General features: G+C 47.0%; 1 long non-coding RNA gene across 1 annotated transcript; it reads left to right on the plus strand.

Moving 5' to 3' along the window:
- The first annotated feature begins 213 nt into the window (after positions 1-213).
- On the plus strand, positions 214-7754 carry LOC124105630 (uncharacterized). Its single transcript, XR_006855801.2, has 3 exons — positions 214-320; positions 3441-3567; positions 6659-7754. It is a non-coding gene; the product is annotated as an uncharacterized LOC124105630 (long non-coding RNA).
- The last annotated feature ends 9623 nt before the right edge of the window (positions 7755-17377 follow it).

The raw sequence follows: 17377 nt of genomic DNA on the forward strand, positions 1-17377 counted from the left end.
GGCAAAGATTTTCACTCTCACCATCAGATCCTCTGCCCATAACTGCAGGCCACATGGACTTCATCTCCTCAGTTTCCCTCCAGTCACAGAAGACATTTGACTTATTCAAAGTCAGTCCATACCTGCCCCCCATTGGTTCTATCCACCCAGCTGCACCCACCAGGGCATTTGCATGCTGCTCCCTGGGGAGGGCCTTCCTGCAAGGCTGACATAAAAGCTCAGCTCTAACCTGCCCTTGACTCACCAGGACTCCTCAGCTCAGCTTCTCAAAATGAGGCTCCCTGCTCAGCTTCTGGGGCTGCTGCTGCTCTGGATCCCTGGTGAGGACAGAGGGGATGGGGAGGGAGAAGGGGAGGGGGTGAGCTCAGTGCTTCCTACATGTGAGCTCTGTACATGTTAGTTGTGTGGGTGTCACTGCACAGGATGTGGCATGTGATGTTCAGATCCCTGAAAGGGAGGAAGTTTCTAGAGGTAAAACAAGTCATCTACTGGTGAAGACTGGGCCATAGAGGGAGGAGAGTGGTGTGGTCAACCTCTAGACAGACATTGTACACATAAAACTCTATCTTATATGACATTGGGTATTTCTGGATAGAAACCCAAACTATATACTCAAGAGTGCACAAATAATTTAGTTGAGAAAGGAACAAAATAATTAAAATGTTTCATAATATTATGAATAAACTTTCATTTTTCACATTATTTCAGGATCCAGTGGGGACACTCTGATGACCCAGAGTCCTGTCTCTCCGTCACCCCTGGAGAGCCAGCCTCCATCACTTGCAGGTCCAGTCACGCCTCCTACCAGTGATGGAAACAACTATTTGTGTTGGGTTGTGCACAAGCCAGGCCAGGCTCCACAGAGTCTAATATATCTTGTTTCCAACCAAAACACTGGGGTCCCAGACAGGTTCAGTGGCAGTGGGTCAGGGACAGATTTCACACTGAGAATCAGCAGTGTGGAGGCTGAGGATGCTGGGGTGTATTACTGCATGCAGAGTACATGGTACCCTTCCACAATGGTACAGCCCCAAACAAAAACCTCCCTGCCTGGGTGGCCCAGCTGCCACCTGAGCTGCTGGTCTGGGCAACAGCTCAGTAGATTGTGTGAGAGGAAGAAGTTGCAGCTGAGGGCTCTGGACCTTGAGTGCCATGGCCACAGCTAAGTCACCTCCTGTTAAGATCCCACCAAATGCAGAAGCCCTGGCATGGCACCAGCAGAAGGGAGACACTGGGGAATAGAGTTTGAGTGCTCCATGTTGAAATTAAATCAGCTGAAGAGGCCCTAAGAGCCATGCAAAAACACAGAGTTCTTCTGTCAAAACAAAGATGGAGAATATTTTCATTATAAATCTAGTCTTTATTTTCCACAGTATTTTTTAAGAAATAGGCATTGAAAGCACTCATCCTGTTGTATTAATGCATGCACAACAAAAAGTTGCAAATGATGACATTAGTAACACCCAGGGGTGCTGAAGGGTAAGGGAGGTCCTATTTTAATGAGATTGAAGTCAAATTGTCACCAGCTTTTGTTAAGGTGTTAGAAATTGAGTATGTTATAATTTACCCCAAATTAACAAGAATAGGGGGAAAAAAGCTATCATATAAACAGAAAAAAATGGGAAGGGAATTGAAACATTATACTCCCAAAATAAACTAAAGAGAAAGGTGGTTGTAGTGGAAGAGATTTGGGGATTAAAAAGGCAGGAGGAAGAGAGAAAGCACAGAAGAATGGCAAAGGGAAGCTCCTCCCTGTTTGTAACTTTACTGAATGTAAATAGGAGAACATCCAATCAAAATGTGTAGATTTGCAAAATGGATTGAAATTGTGTATGTACATTTCATTTAGTAATCTCACCTTACCTCTTAGAACAAGCAGAGCTTCATGGTAAAAACATGAAAAAACATCAGGAAAAGTAGTCATGCTATTATCAGAAATATAGAATTTTTTTCAAATTTGATTGGAGAGACAAAAATAATTATACAGTGATAATGGGGTCCGTTCTCCAAGGAGATAAATATTACAAACATACATGCACCAAAAAATCAAGGCTCCAAAACATATCTAAAAGCAAGGACAGATTTCAGGGACATATAGACAACAATATAGTAACAGAGAGGATCCAATTATTATACTTTCAATACTCCCTGAAACAACCAGACAGAGGACAAATCAGGAAACAGAGACCTGCATCAATGCCACCTATCTAACAGACATGTAGGCAGATTCCACCCACAATGGCTTGCTGCATGATTGCTCAAGTGCACATGGAATGTTCTCCAAGATCCTGCATGTGCTAGCCCAGAAAACAAATCTCAATGATGTTATAAAGACTTAGAACATATAACATGCATACTATCTCCTCTGATGACGATGGTATGAAGTTACAAGTTAACAGCAGAAAGTGAACAGGAAAATTCAAAAATATCAGGAAAGACAATGCACTCATATAAGAACTGGCTCAAATGAAATGCTTTAGTGATCTCTTCATTTCTGGGACCAAAAGACTAGACATGAACACTGAGAGAAGGGCAGGTTTATTTTGGCTCGTGGTTTTGGAGGTTCAGTCCATGGTCAACTGGCTCTATAGCCCTAGGGACAAGGTGAGGCATTACATCACAGGAGGGGACATGGTAGAGAGAAGCAGCTCAGGTCATGTCAACAGGAGAGGGATGGGGAGAAAGAGGAAGGATCACAGGAAGGTCAACTCTCCAGGGCATGCCCCCAGTAACCCACCCCCTCTAGCCCTGCTCCACCTGCTTATACTCATCACTGATACTGTCCATTCAGACTAAGATGAACTGATGATGTCACACTCTCCTAATCTGAATGGTAGATCCCTGAAGACTCCCAGGTTAACAGAGGCTTTTGGGAGACATTTCACATTCAAATCCTAATAATTCACTCCTGACCTCTAAAAGCTCATGTCCATATCACAATGCAAAGTGCATTTAGTCCATCTTCAAGATTCCCACAGTCTTCCCAATTCAGCATTACCTTAAAGTCTAAGTTCAAAGTCTCTGAGACCCAAGGAAAACTCAGGGTGGTGAGCCCTTGTAACAATCTAAAGCAAGCTACATATGTCCATCGTCCAGTGGCTGAAGGACACCATTCTCATTTCAAAGGGGAGGAATATGAGCACAGCAAGAAAGGATGGTGCCAAAGCTGTGCTGTAAAATCCAGTTGGGCAAACCCACCCTGCAGCCCCCCATCCAGCACCTGGGCATGTGGCACAGTGAAGTTCTGTCCAAAGGGTTGACACAGGGCTCTGCCCCTGTGGACTTGCTGGCTACAGCCCACATAGCTTCCCTTCCCACTTGTCTCTGCTGGATTCAGAGTTTCCCTCAACAGATGTCCCATGCAGTTGGAATCTCTCAATCCCAGGGCTTCTACTGCAATGCCACCTCCATTCTCACATCTCCACACCTTGTCTTCTCAGGGGCTACTGCAGGGATTCAGCCCTGATGTTCCCTGCCTGACCTTCAGAGCCTCCTTTGAAATCTCAGTGGAACCTCATGACTCCCGGCTCCTGCATCCTGTATTCCTGCAGAACCAGCTCCACGTGGGTGAGGCCCATGTCTGCCACCATCTTGAGCTGTCACCAAGCCTCCTGGAACCACAGATATATCATCCTCTGAGTGCCTGCGTGGCTGAGCACAGGGAACTACTTCCTAGGAGCCCCCCATAAAAGCAGGGTGTCCCTTGGTCTCTTTTCCAAGGAAATTTTACTTTTCCATCTTTAATGGTGACGTTGGTGTGGGCTTGCCAATTTCTGAGATGTCCTCAAGCCAGTTTTTCTATTGTTCATGGGCACAGCACTTGTCATCTCCTGTGCTGAGCACCTGCTGTGGAGAGCCAAGACCTGAGCCAGGAACTGAGCTCCTGACTCCCCTGACCTGTAGGGTCCCACCACCTCCATCCTTCTGTTCATGGTTTTAGATAAAATGTCACCCCACTGGATCCCTGAGAGGGTGTCAGGTGTCCTATGTGCATGTGGTGATGTGGGACTCCTTTAAGGGCAAATGCAGTGTGGGAGGCTGGGCATGCTGGGGCTGCAGGGGCAGGTCCCTTCCCACCTCAGCATCCTTGGGAGGAAGGGCCAAGTGTGGCAGTGGGGGCTGGAGCCTGGGCACCTCTGGGACACTCTGAAATGCTCCTCAGCTGCCTCATCTGCCCTGGCCCAACTCTGAACATGGAAGCTCTTCCTGGGAGCCCTGGGAGACCCTCAGCAGATCTGGAAGGGTTTTGCATGGGATGCATGAGGCTGGGTTGGCAGCTCTAGACCAGGAGCCCTCAGCCTCCTGCACCTTTAAAACTGACCTCCCCAGGGTCTCTCAGACCTCTTCTTTTCTCTGGCAAAACCCCAGCTTTTGCATATCCTGAGAGTTACACACCTAGATGCCAGCTCCCTCGAGACCAGTATGTTTTCTGAATCCCTGGTGCAGTGTTGGTCTTATGTACTTAACTAGTTGAACAACTTACTGAGGAGAGGGACCATTTGAGCTTCCTACAGAATCTGCCCTAGTGATGGATGGAAGAGGATCAGTTTCATGAATCTGGATTCCACACCCCCAAATCTCCCAAGTTGCTATGTTTCAACTCTGCCACTAGATGGCAAACAACCCCACAAAGAACCCAGCCTAGGGTCCTGACCTCAGAGGCCCTGGGAAAGCAACAGAGATCCTTCCCATGAGGAGCCCTAAGGCTTGGGAACTGTGCCCAGTGCCCAGACACATGGCCGCTGGGGCTCTGTGCACAGTGGACTAAGTCTCCTCACAGCCAAGTTCCTGAGTGTTTTCTATTTTGCTTTATACCCTGTGATCATCACAACCTGAGAAGAATGTCCCTCCTCTGAGGACTGATGGAGTGGGGTCAGAACTAAGGGTCAGCAGTGGGCCTGGATGAGTGAGAGGACAGGGCCACAGCTCTGAAGTCGGTGCAGCCACGTGTGCAGTGGGTGGGTTGTCCTCATAAATTACTATGAGGGAACAAATCCCACTGCAGGCTCCACTATAGTGTGGAGCAGACACTGGGGACCTCACATGGAGGAGGGGAAGGGAGGGGGAGGGGAGGAGAAGCTGCAATGTCAGTGCTACCCTCAGGCTGTCCCCAGGGTGCTAAGCTCACTCCACAGGGGCTCAGGTGGCCTGGGTGCACCTGGAGCCTCCACGGGGGGCAACACTGCTAGAGAGGGAGCCAATATGAGGAGGATCAGCTGCTCTAGACACAGGAACAGTGGCTCTGAGCCTGGACTCTGGTGAACAGGCCTTCACTCCAGGGCTCCAGGCCCACGGCCCTGCAGAGTTGTTCCAGGTCCCTGGAAGATGGGCAGGAACACAGATCCTCACCAGGAGGCTGGAGTTCCAGGAAAGGCAAACATGAAGGGGACGGGGACCCCACTCTCTTCACCCTCTGTGTGGGCTGAACCCCACATGGCAGGGCCTCCACCTCGGAGCTGCTTACCCAGCCCAGGGCCACAGAGCAGCCCTCAGGCAGTGCCAGCCTGAGCTCAGTCCTGAGTGACCCCTGCTCCAGCCTCTCCCAGTTAGTCCAGGGCCTGAGTCTGCTTATGTAAATGCAGGGATCCATTTCAGGTAACCAAGATGGTCACCTGAAACCAGAGTCTACAGTCACTGTCATTCTCAGGTCTGATTCACTGAGCACCTGCTCTGTCCTGCTGTGCATGGTAAGGGCAGGAGAGCCTCTTCCAGTCCAGGACAGGAGCAGGGGTGAGAAGGCACCTGCCACCAGCTCAGAGATGAGACACAAGAGGGTAAAGAAATGGGCAGCTCTGGGCACAATCTTGACCCTTGGGATGAGGGAGTGTGGAGGGATTCGCTCTGCGTTCCTTCCTGGAGTGGCTGGGGACACGTGAAGCTTAGAGCCACGGCAGGAGCCAGTGGCAGGGCACAGCTCCCAGCAGGCCCAGGCCATATGCTCTGTCTGCTTTCTTGTGAGCTAAACTCCTCCAGGGCTCAGGCTGTGCTAAGGCAGCTGCTGTAGCTGGAAGTTCTTCTAATGCATTTTTTATTTTAAAAATTATTTAATATCCACATGATTTCAAATGAAACCCAAGGTATCCTCCTATCAGGAACATGCGAGAGCCTATTAATGGCCTGATGTTCTCCTCTGTAACACTTCACTACATATTCTCTATAAGAACCTTCTCCTAGGTAATCCTCATATTAGGTATGAAATACTTTGCTCAATCCAGACCTTAAGTCTTCTTCAAAATTGGACAATTGTCCTGAAAATATCCTTAGTAACAAAATGTCACCAGAGAGAAACAGACTCTCTAAAAGGCAAAGCAGTGCTGCCCTGGTCTGACCTGGAACACATGGGCACACTTGGTAAGTGTTGAGGGACTGAGAGAAGCCAGCCCTACAGCTGGGATGATGCCTGCCCAGCCCTGCTGATTTGCATGTGCCCCTAGCACAGCCCACTGCTCTGAGGACTTCTTAAGAGGCTGCTCACGCCCTGTGCAGGAGTCAGTCCCAGTCAGGCATGGCCATGAGGGCCCCTGCTCAGCTCCTGGGGCTCCTGCTGCTCTGCCTCCGAGATAAGGGGAGAAAACACTGCACATGTTCTCAGCCCTCCAGAAAAGTCTCTTGTGACATTATTAAATGTGTGTATATTTGTGTTTGTTTCCAATGTTAGATATAAGATGTGACATCCAGATGACCCAGACTCCATCCTCTCTGTCGGTATCTCAAGGAGAGAGAGTCACCATCACTTGCCAAGCAAGTGAGAATATTTACAACTATGTAGCCTGGTATCAGCAGAAACAAGAGCAAGCTCCTAAGCAACTGATCTATTCTGCAAGCAATTTGCAATCTGGGTTCCCATCAAGATTCAGTGGCAGTGGATCTGGGAAAGATTATTCTCTCACCATCAGTGACCTGGAGCCTGATGATGTTGCCACTTATTACTGTCTACAGACTAACAGTTCCCCTCCCACAGTGATACAGGCCATGACAAAAACCTCCCAGGGAGATGAAGTGTGAGGCTGGGCTGCCCCAGCTGCTCCTCCTGCTGCCTCTACCTGCTGAGGGCACTGCTCAGAGGCAGCCAGCCTCTATAGATCCCTGAGAGGTCTTGGTGGAAAGCACCAAAGAGGCTACCCTGCACCCTAAATTCTTTTCTCCTGCTTGGCTCCAGCAACATAGACCTGACCACATCCCTGTTGAACTGGTATAGGATGGGCCTAAACCTGCATGAACTATTAGGTTTCCTTAATGTGAAAAAAATATATCCCAACTCAAGATGTGCCCAGGATCCAGCATCTTCCTCTGCATCACTGAGAGAAGTGACAAGTGCCAAATAGCCAAGGCTCCTGAGAATTCCTGGGTGACAAGCTGTTGAGAGCCACAGCAGAAGGGGCCCCAGCAAACGTCCAGCTGCCAGCAAACTTCCAGCTGCCAGCTGATGATTGGCTCACAGCAGCCCCAGCAAACTTCTAGCTGAGAACTGATTGGCTCCTCTGTGGTGATGCTCATTGGGCTGTTTCCCTGCCCTTTCAGACCACAGAGCTGCTCATTGGGGGACTTTTTTGGCTCCGCCCACACGACCCAGCCAATTGGCCTCAAGAGCAGGAGGAGTGGGGGAGGTTGAGAGGCTTGTGGGAAGCCAGTGGTGGCAGTTGGGCTCTGAGGGTTTTTCCTGAAGAGCTGTGTGGTGTGGTGTGTGTGTTCTAAAAATAAAGTTCGTTTCTTTTGACAAGTGGCTCCTGAATTGTGCCCAGCCAGACTGCGGCAACAAGCTGCACCTTTACCAAGGGACAGGGATAGAAAGGGTTCAGCAGTACGTTTTAGGAGACATTTGCTTCTTGCAAAAAAAAAATAGTTTTGCAATGAGGATTTTCAGAAGGAATTGTTTTTCAAAGCCTAATGGAGAAAACATTGTTTATTAGTTATTTTCAAGTAATTTTAAAAGGATAGTTCGAGTTCTGTAACTTTACGTTCAAGAAACAATCAAATACTTTGATAACTAAGTGCAGCAAACATTGTTCAGAAAATTCGGCAGTCATCAGAGTGAAAAGATGAGGTAACACACCACGCAGCTCTGTCAGGGACGACTGGACTTATAAGTGCCACTTGGATGGGGATAGCAATTGTCCTCACCTCCTCTTGAAAATGTTGTGCCCTGTTCTCACAGACTTTCAGGTTTGGGCCCAGGGACCATACAGTCCACAGCTGGATGCGAGCCCAGTGCTCTGCCACAGAACCACCCTGCTGAGTCCTGACTTCCCCAGTCACATTACTGCCATCCATGGACATGAAGAGAAAGGCTTCCTATTGTAAACCCCGGAGTTGTGAGGTTGCTACTGCTCACTGATTGGCAACCCTTACCAGCACAGTGCTTACATAGCCATCTACATGGACACAGGCAGGGAAGGAGACACATAAAGTTAAATAGATGTTTAAGAAAAAATAGGAACAATGCACTGCCCACAAAGATACCCCAACCAGGTTTTATAAAGCAAAACTCAAATAAAATACCCTGCTTGTTACTAGGAGGAGAAGAAAGTTTACAATCAAATTGCTTCCCACATGGGCAAGTCTGAACAGGGCATTCTAAGAAGAGTAGCTATTGGGAATTGCATTTTTACCCAAATAAAGGTGTTCCCCAGGAGCTCCAGTGAGTCCAGGATATTTGTTAATGTAACTGAACATAAAAATGAGTTACAGAAGGAAAGCTAAACCATATTGATAGATGATGTAAAATATTTGTTAATCTTTATATGAATTACTAATTTTTAGTTAAGGAATATCTCAGAGTACTTGGAGGAAAGAAAATCAGAATACAGAGTGACCACAAGGCTTCACTGTGAGGTAAGAAAAGGAGAGTAGTTAGTGATCTCAGGCAACGAAGACACACCTACCCGAGGATGTGACAGTGTCATCAAAGAGAGAGAAATGGGAAAAATAATAAGGAAATGAGAAAAATTAAGAATCAAATGCATTGATCTTCAAATTAAAAGATAACGTTGGTCATGGAAATATGCTCCCATAATTTGAGCCTTCACAGATGCACAGCACCCCCAAGAGGTATGAGATGGACTTTCCCCAGGACATTCTCGTCCCCAGGGAGCCTAGCATTTCCTCTAAACCCCAGATCCACACAGAGCATTTTTTTCATAACGGTCTCTAGAAGATAATATTCCTTGGAATTCTAGAAGGATGATCACATGTTCATAGGAAGGATTAATTCACAGCATCAGATACCTTCTTTGATTTTCTCTTCCTCAGACGGAGAAAGCCCTATTCTACCTACACATTCTTACACCCTCAGTACGAATAAGACGGAGAAAACATTAGGGATGTTTTCATCTCATAAAGCAAAGAAGAAACTCCTCTGGGACTGTGTGTGGATGCCAGCAGGAACTGAGTCCCCAGAACACCAGCGCTGCAGCTGCCAGACCAGGTCTACCCCACCCTTGCTGATCTGCATGTTTCCCCAGAGCCCATTTCTGCTTCTCAGAGTCCCTGTGAACAGGCCTCTTGGTGAACCTGGGCAGCAGGAGCCTCAGGCAGGGTCTGTCTAGCCATGGGTGACCTGGCCGCACTCTGCTGCCTTCTACTGCTCTGGCATCAAGGTGAGGGGGGAGCACAGGGAACATCCTGAGCTGATGGACTTATCTACTCCTAGTATGACATGCTCCCAGGACTCTGGGCATCTCTAGCCCACAGTTTCCCCTTAGAAACCCAAGTGCCCAGAACAGCCAGCTGTGCTGGCGAAATGGAGTGGGACCCTGTTGACAACAGGAATGCTGTTTCTTCCTTCCCAGCTGCCAGTGGGAACCTGGGGCTGACATGGTCTCCAGCCTTCTGATGTCTCCAGGAGACAGCACCTCCATCATCTGCACCGCCAATAAGAGCAACCGTGACTCTCTAACCTGGAACCAGCAGAGACCAGGCCAGGCTGGTGATGTGGTGATGACACACCAATGTTTACTGAATGCCCTTGGTTTGGACCTGGGTGTTTTCCCTTGAGGTTGCACTCAGTCATGCGCCTTTGCGGGAATGGGCAGAGTGCCTAACGGTCTTCTCTCTGTGTGTCAGTAGGGTGTATGGTGTCAGACTCTCCCATTCAGTATTGGTGATGGTACCTCCATCCCCAGATTGAGGTTGTGGCTGTGAGACACCTCTGCTGCACACTTACTCTTTATCTTTGGAAGTTAAGAAGATTATATTGACATGTTTTTTTAACATCTCATCCAACATCCCATCACTAATCAAAATATCAGTGTACTGAAGGGTTCATATTTTTCCCCAAGGTTTATAATATTACTATAATTATTTATATGCTATCCAAAACTCCTCAGAATTGGTTAGTGGCAATCTCATAATAGCTGGCTTCTCTTCACTTTTGCAGGACCTCATTATTGTTGAGGACTCTTCAGTTCTTGGCACACAAGGGTCTAAACTTTCTGGTACTTTCTCTCCCTGACTAGGAGTAGTCATTTCTCCAAGGCCACTAGTTTCAGTCAGTGAAGGATGGAAATTAGATACCAAAGTTAGCATTTTGTGGTGCTTATTGGAAATAGCATGGCATTATTTAAGGGAAAGGAAGAGTTATCAATCACACATCTATTATAGCCATGGTTAAATTATCTATATTTATTTACATTTATGAATTTGAATTTTTATCTCTACCTCAATCCAAAACAATAGTTTAGTATGAAATAAATTTATAGACAATACTCTCATTTCTATAAACTGTAATTACTTTCTCCAACAATGTGATTATTGGCTCCAGTGATACTTCATAAACTTAATTTTGTGATCAACAACCCTACTGTCAAGTGACTCTTCTATTGTCACTACCACCTAAGACCTCATGACTTTCCCACACATTCCTCCCTGCACTCACTGTGTTCTGATAATAGTGACCAGGCTGTGACCAAGTTGTATTCCATGCAACAGTCACCACCTCACATCTGCTCTACCTCAGTCACTGTGCAGGGGAGTCCCTCATGTGTGAATGCTCTCTTCATCTAACTCCATCTCAACACCCACCATGGGACAATTGTGCCACCACACCCACATGTGGACAACCAGCACCCCCACTGTGACCTCAATAACCATGATGTCCTTCCCACATCCATGGATATCACATGCACTTTGAGAGTTTCCATCAACCTGAACCTCATCCACCTCACTCTACAGGGTCACAATTTCTATGTCCAGTCACTGAACTCAGTGTTGTCTTAGCAACTACAGGGGAGGGGGTGAAGGAGGCGTGCACACATTAACCAACCCAGGAGGCTCAAGGGCACATATGAGTAGTGCTCTCAAGAAGGGTCTCTGCTTCTAAAGGGAAGAGGTTGGGGGAAGTAGTTTGAAACCCAAAAGGAATAACTGAGAATGCCCCAGGACACCCACCATGGAAATGCATAATTTTACACAGAGCTGCGTGGTTGTCACAAAGTGCAGAAGTGGAAGGAGAATATTCTGACTAGTGCTGCCTTTGATTTAAGTGATGGGACAGATAATTCAGTAATGGAAGGGACACAAGTGTGGGTTGGGGGTGACATGATAGGACTAGCAATGATGGGAATTTAGTCACTTTCTCACATTCTGAAGCTTCCCTTTCTGGTTCTCTTCTCCCCATTACATTCTAGTGTAATGCTGATAACACACCCACCAAGGTCATCAGGGCACCAAGGACAATGACTCCTTTCCATCTAAATTACAGTGACAGTCACCCAATTCTGCAACCTAAATATGTGTATGTTCCTTTGATTGTTTCTGTCAGGTCCTGTCTTACAGGAAGATCCAGAGAAAAATTAACATAAATGAAGACAGCACTGGAGAAATGTCAGTAGAATGATACTCTCCTGTGTCTATCAGGAAGAAAAGCACTCCCCATGGGAAAGTCTGTATTGTCTTCATCTAAACTGAGACACTGGGCCTATGCTACTACTGAGAGGAGCCCGCCCTGCAGCTGTGCCCAGCCATGCCCAGCCCTGCAGATTTGCATGTGCATACAGCATAGCCCACTGCCCTGAGGATTTCTTAATAGGCAGGTCACACCCTGTGCAGGAGTCAGTCCCTGTCAGGACACAGCTTGGCCATGAGGGCCCCTGTTCAGCTCCTGGGGCTCCTGCTGCTTTGCATCCCAGTTAAGGAGGGACAACAATTGCAATTTACTCTATCTAGTGTGTTCAATATTATGAGGCTCTTCATGGAAATCCTCTTATAGCACAATTAATTGTGAGCATATTTCTTTTTGTGCATCCAATTTCATGTGCCAGATGTGACATCATGATGATCCAGTCTCCATCCTCTCTGTCTAAATCTCAAGGAGAACTGGACATCATCACAAAAAGGACCAGTGAAAATTGTTCTTTAGTTCATTATGCTGGTATCAGCTGAAAACAGAACAAGTTCCTAAGCCCTTGATCAATGTTGCATGTGGATTTTAATCTGGGGTCTTATTGAGGTTCAGTGGCAGTGGATCTGGAACAGAGTATTCTCTCACCATCAGCAGCCTGGAGCCTGAAGATGCTACCACTTATTACTGTCAATAGCATAGCAGTTCCTCTCCCACAGTGACACAGGCTATGACATAAACCTCCCAAGGAGCAGAAGTATGAGGCTGTGCTGCCCCAGCTTCTCCTCTTGCTGTCTCCTTCTGCTGAGGGCACCCCTCAGAGGCAGCCAGGCTCTGAAGGTCCTTGGGTGGTTTGGTTAAAGGAGGCCATTGAGGCTTAACAGTTGTTTCTCTGAGCAACACCAGGCCTGGGGAGAAGCTTCTGCAGTGACCAGTGCCAAGGATCTATGGCAGCAGAAAACATGTCCAGTGAACATGATGTTGTTGTTAAGGAAACACATGGAAGGAAAGCATGCACCTTTTGCCCTAAAAACACAGGTACTATGAACAAAAGGGGGTGATGCTCACAGAAGGGAGAGTAATGGGAAAGGGTAGCCCTCAGGAGAATTCTTTGTGATTATGGATTGTGTGGGGTTAACATTTAGAAATGTTCCTGGAGAGTGAGACACAGCGGGCAGGTGATATCCACCTAGAGTTTTGTTCATGGTTTAAGCAAATGTTGAAGACTGTGGTTGATGCTTTTACTGATTTTGTCTAGTAGCTGTTAACTGATGACTCCTTCATTTCCCCCCTGCATCCTCCATCCCTCTTAATTAAATTGATGATTTAATTTAATTGATCATTTAATTTAATTTAATTTAATGATAATTCAGAATTACCATTAACCACACCCCAAGGAGCATGCTGGAAGAGTTCAACAATTGTATGCTTCAACCAAAGATTCACTGAATTACCTGGACTCCAAGCACCATGACTCTCTGGTCCATACATTGCCACATAGATTGTGTTGAGTGGCAAAATTCTGTGTGGCATCTGAATTCTAGTCATGGAAGCTCAATCTCACTTTTTGGACTGCTAACATCTCACTATGCATCATTAACAAATATAACCACAGTCCTGTAAAGTGACTCAAAATCACTTGTGATTGTTTTATCTAAACAAGCACCACAAGAGCAAAATATTATTCATATATGCAAGAAAGTGTATATTGCTGTAAAATGACCTTGTCAACAGGAAAATTCTCAGCCCGCATCTCCACACATGACCACAAGAGGGTGCCAGTGCACAGTGTAGCAGGCAGGCACCCTCCATGTTGTCCCTGGAAATTATGAGTCCAGACTGCTCTGGGGTTATTGCAGTCTCCACTCAATCACCCCCTGTCACAGCTCACACATTCCATGGAGCTGTCATTTCACCTCCTCCCACTGCCCGTTGTTCCAGTGGACTTTGTCCATAGGACAATGGGCACCCAGTACAGACTCAGAATGAGTCATCAATGGGCAATTTGTTAAAACCAGTACTTCTAACAGCCAGTGAGAAGTAGCATGTGTGAAGTCTGAGCAGATGCCTCCCTGGGAAACTGCACTTGAAAGGGGTCCTTGGAGTGAAGGACTGGGAAGGAAGACGAGGTCCCTGGAGTTTGGTTTTTCCATTAATGGGCCTCAGGGTGACCAGGATCAAGGTGCTCCTCACTCAGCTAGGAGGAGCAGGGTTGAAGCACTGGAGACCTGCAGACCAGACTCATATGGCTCACATCCAGTGTCCTCATTCCTCCAAGACAGGATGAACAAGTTCTAGCTTCCCTGCCACTCAGAATGGTGGACACAGGGTCTTAGTGACTAAGGAGAAAAAGAGGAAAAGAAAGGCCATGGGGTTGCACATCTGAAGTCCAGCAATTTGGGAACCTATGGCAGGATTACAAGCTCAACACCAGCTTCAGTAAAGTCTTAAGCAACTTAGCATGATGCTGTCTCAAAAATTAAAAAAAAATAAAAAATAAAATTCCCCAGGATGTGGCTCAATAATTAAGTGTCCCTGGCTTCAATCCCTAGTGATAAAAAAAATCAAATTTTTTAAAATTTTCATCCTCTTGCCCATCACTGGGCTCCAATCAAGAGTTTGCCTTGAACTTTTGGACATGCAGGAATTTTTTAGACTATGGGGATACTTGCAGATGGACTAAATGCATTTTGCATGATTGAGCTTCTGGGGTCCAGATGCTGAACACTCTGGTGTAAACTTCCATGAATGCAGGAATCTTGAGGTGAAATGATGAGATTATGAATGCTGTAGCCTCATTGGTGGATTTATAGTTCAATGGACTAACTGGGTAGTAACTCTAAGCATGCTGGGCATTCCTGGAGGAAGTCAGGCTACTGGGGACCTGCCTGGAGAAGTCCATATTGTCACCCTGGCACCTCTATATCTCTGTCTCTCTCCCTCTCTTTCTCTGCTCCTAAGTACCATGATGTGAGCAGCTTCCTCCTTCCATGCCCTTCCTGCCATGGGCATCCCTTTGTCACCAGAGTATTGCAATCCTGAACAGAACATCTGGAGTTCTGAGCCCAAACCAATGTATCCTCCAAAAAAAGAAAGAAAGAAAGAAAGAAAGATAGAAAAGAAACTGAACCCCATGAAACTGACTCTGGTCCTGAGCTCCCTTCCTATGGGCCATGTCCATGGGTCCACATGGTCACCCCAGCCCAGGCCTTCTCTCTCAGGCTGCCTCCAACCCCACTCCCCTCAAGCCCCATAAGCTTCCACCCTAACAATGTTGGAAGTTGTTTTAGTCACTTTTATGCTGCTGTTACCAGAAGACCTGGCAAGAACAATTAGAGGAGGATGAATTTATTTGGGGCTTACTGTTCAAAGGTCTCAGTTGATAGACAGCTGACTACATTGCCATGGGCCCCAGGTGAGGCAGAAGATTCTGGAAGAAGAGAGACTTGGAAGAATAGGGTTTAGGAAGTGTCACCAGGAAGCCAGGAGAGAGAAACTGCAGATGAAGGAGAAAATATATCACTCAAAGGAAGGTCCCCAAAGACCAACCTCCAGCACACCCTGCCTGCCTACTGGAACCACCCAGTTAATCTCCATCAGGGGATTAATGCACTGATTGGTGATTAGGAAAAGACTCTCATAACACAATTATTTCACCTAGAAATATCCTTGCATTGTCTCACAGATCAGTTTTGGGGGGATATCTCATATCTACATCATAACATCTGTCCCTGGGCCCCCAATGCTCACATCTCACAATGTGAAATACATTTAGCTCATTTCCATGAATTCCCATAATCTTAAAAAGTTCCAGGATTGCTCAAAAGTCCAAGTTCAAGGCAAACTCTCAGTGTGAACCCTGTAAAAATCAAAAGCACATTGCATATATCCAATGTATAAAGGGACACTTCAAACATTTCCACTCCAAAATTTTTTAAAAAGAACAAAAATTAAGAGAAATAGGGGCATCCTCTTTCACTTTAGTATTTCATCCCACTCTAGAAGTGATGGGACAAAAGCCAGGCCAGGATCCAGCTGAGAAAACAAGTCCTGTAGCCCCTCCCAGAGTCTGCTGCACTTGGCCTGGTGAGGGTCTCTCCAAAGGGCTTGAGAGCTCTCGCCCTGGGGCTCTGCAGGTTCAACCCCATGGTTCCCTCTGGGCTGGTCTCTGCTCTCCCTGAGGCTTTCCTCAGCAGATGGTCTGTGTTATTGCAACTCTAGTCTCCAGGATCTCCACTGCGGCCTCTGCTTCCTTCTCCTTGGGCATGCATGGCCCTCTCAGAGGCACTCTGCAGGGAGTCTGACCTCAGGACACTTTGTCTGGCCTCCCAGGACTTCCTTTGGAATATCAGTGGGAGCCCCCACAAACCCCTGACTTCAAGCATCCTGCATTCCTGTAGAAGCGGCATGACATTCTGACACCAGGACTGTCACCATATTGATGAGCAGCCAATACTCCAGGAACAATTTCCCTGTCTGCAGCAGCCTCTGAGTGTGTGCAAAGCCAGTCCTGAGTGTGTGGGCAGATGAGCATGGTGAAACACCTCCCTAGACCAACCCCCATGGAAATTAGTCTGATTTGAATATTCAGCAAAAACATTGTATAGAAGAGGTATTTGATAGGTTCTCATTAAACTAGTGATCAAAATCTAATAATGCTCATTCAGTTATCAGGCATGTCATTCAACTAAAAAAAATGTTGAAACCAGAACAACATTGTCTTATATGGTTAAGAAAATAATCTATTTTCCACTGTTAGCTTATTCCAAGGTAACAATTTCCATTTTAACATAACCATATTCCACTCTAAAAGTGAAAAACAAAGAAAAAATAACTTATGGGAAGATGTTTGTAGCACAAGCCTTCAAATGGCACTTCTACACATACACACACCTGTAAACACACACACACATCCACGATTGTATGGATGTTGCCTGCACAGTCCCCTGTGTGTGTCCTGGAGCTGCCACCCACTCTCCTGAGCAGGACGCTCACCAGGCCCTGCAGGTGCAGCAGCCACAGCACCAGCTGCCAGGGAGGGCAGCCTCCAGGTGCAGCAGGAGCACCAGCAGAGCCCAGGGGATGCTGGACACCAGGCTGGGCTCAGGGGGGACAGTGCAGAGCCTTGGAGGAGGCCAGGCAGGCCTGAGCCAAAGCATGGACACTTCTGTGCAAAGCAAGTCCAGGGCATGGCCAGGATGTCCACCGAGACACTTTGTCGCTCCTTGCTTAGGGCTCAGGCCTAAGAGGACTTCCAGGGAGTGGCCACCTTGTCCTCTGCAAAACAGACACTAAGGTAGTATGCTGCCCTCCTGACTGCCAGGATGGTAGTAAGATCCCTCCTGCACCCTGACACCACCTACTGCCTCCTGATCCACCAGGGCACTTCCTCCTGCCTTTGTCCAGTGATGTCCCTCTCACTATCCATCAGAAACTTGGAGAGAGCACTCACTTCTGGTAAATTGAAAACACACAGGGTCTCACTCATGTTAGTCTTTCTTTCTTTGGCCTAGAAGACAGGTCACTGCCCCTTACAGACTC

Source organism: Marmota monax, unplaced genomic scaffold, assembly GCF_021218885.2.
Source record: "Marmota monax isolate L192 unplaced genomic scaffold, Marmota_monax_Labrador192_F-V1.1 WCK01_AAM20220418_F8-fsc00245, whole genome shotgun sequence".
NCBI classification, from domain to species: domain Eukaryota; kingdom Metazoa; phylum Chordata; class Mammalia; order Rodentia; family Sciuridae; genus Marmota; species Marmota monax.